Source organism: Peromyscus maniculatus, chromosome 20 (genome assembly GCF_049852395.1).
Source record: "Peromyscus maniculatus bairdii isolate BWxNUB_F1_BW_parent chromosome 20, HU_Pman_BW_mat_3.1, whole genome shotgun sequence".
Taxonomy (NCBI): Eukaryota; Metazoa; Chordata; class Mammalia; order Rodentia; family Cricetidae; genus Peromyscus; species Peromyscus maniculatus.
Window position 1 is genome coordinate 53,521,808 of NC_134871.1, and position 1,732 is coordinate 53,523,539.

Below are 1,732 nucleotides of genomic sequence, written 5' to 3' on the forward strand. Positions count from 1 at the left end.
GCTGTGTCCTGGATGTGGTCTGTCTTTCAGGCCATGCGTCTGTCTGGACACCTGCTTTTCCTGAGGACATGTGACAGTCTGGCCTGTGCAGTCCTGGGCCTAAGAGCTTTCAGGTGACCTCCCCAAAGTGCCTTTTCCTCACAGACCCCCAGAATCTGCTGGTGGGCCTCACCCTACCAGGAGTAGGGCTGAGCTGTGGGTGGCCCCAAGGGACACTGGCCCTGTCATCACAGGCCACTTCAGTGGCAGCGTGGCCTCGCAGTGCTGGTGTGATGTTAGGATACTGAGCAGAGGGGAAGTGCGCTGTCTGCCGATAGCCATGGCTGCTCTGCCTGTCACACCGTGACTCGAGCTGCACAGCCATCATCGGCAGGGAGCTGAGGTGTCCAGAGGGCCCGGGGGCCCAGGTGCTGCTGGGTAAGGCTGGCTTCTGAAGATGCCCATGCTCCCTTATCAGAGCCAGCAGGCCTGACTCCTGCCTCTGCTCTCTTTAAAGGACCCTTTTGACAGCATCGGGCGCCCAGATGGACCAGATAACCTTATTTCAAGGCTAGCTGAAGAGCACACTCAGTTCTCTCCGCCACCTGCTCCTCCCGCTCTAGCTTCATAGAGTTGTTATCCCCCAGTCTTTCAAAGGGGATCAGTTGGAAGCCACCCCCTTCCTTTGCTTGGATACCAGTATCCGCAGATGCTCAGGGCTGTCATATAAAATGTTACAGGATTTTTGGGGGGTGGGAGACAGGGTCTCACTTAGCCCAGGCTGGCCTTGACCTTTCAGGGAGCCTCACTCAGCCCCTGAAGTGTTGGGATCACCAGTGTGCTCCCCACAGTGAAGCCACAGTGTATGCACGTGGGCTGCACACAGGCTGTGAGTCACCTGTAGGTTCCAATGCAAAGTCTTGAGCCAGGTGGCTGATTCAATATCTGTGATCCCAGAAGCCAGGAGGATTAACATGAGTTCAAGGCCAGCTTGGGCTACATAAAGACCCCATCTCAAAAAACATACTAAAATAGTTGTACTGAATTGTTTAGGGATAATGATAAGAGTCTGGATGTATTTGGGATAGACCCAGTTTTTGTGAGTCGTACTATATAGCCCAGGATGACCTTGAGCCTCTGACCCCCCTGCCTTCACCTCCCCAATGCTGGGATTACAAGCATGTGCCACCACTTTGGATTTATGTGATCAAAGCCAGCATTTTGTGCCTGCTGGGCAAGTCCTCTACCAACTGAGGCACATTGCCAGCAGCTCCTGAGTGTTGTCACTCTGCCATTGGCTGGAAGCTGGGATGCAGGGCCTGAGGGTATGCTGGCCAGCTGTGTCCTGAGCTCCAGGCTTGGGACATGGGCATCTGTCTACTCTGACTCAGGTCTCTGGGAAGTGGTGTTTTGGGGATGTTTTTCTATTTATTTATAAGATTTATTTATTTTTTGTGTATGGGTATTTTTGCCTTCATGTCTATGTGTGCACCGCATGGATGCCTTGTGCCTGTGGAGGTCAGAAAGAGGGTGTTGGATCCTCAGAATTGGAGTTACAAATGGTTGTAGGCCACCTTGTGAATGCTGGGAAGGTCCTCTGTAAGAGCAGCCAGTGTTCTTAACCACTCCAGCCCCTTGGGGGATATTCTTAGCTTTAAAAATTAATATAAATCGCCGGGCGTTGGTGGCGCACGCCTTTAATCCCAGCACTCGGGAGGCAGAGCCAGGCGGATCTCTGTGAGTTCGAGGCCAG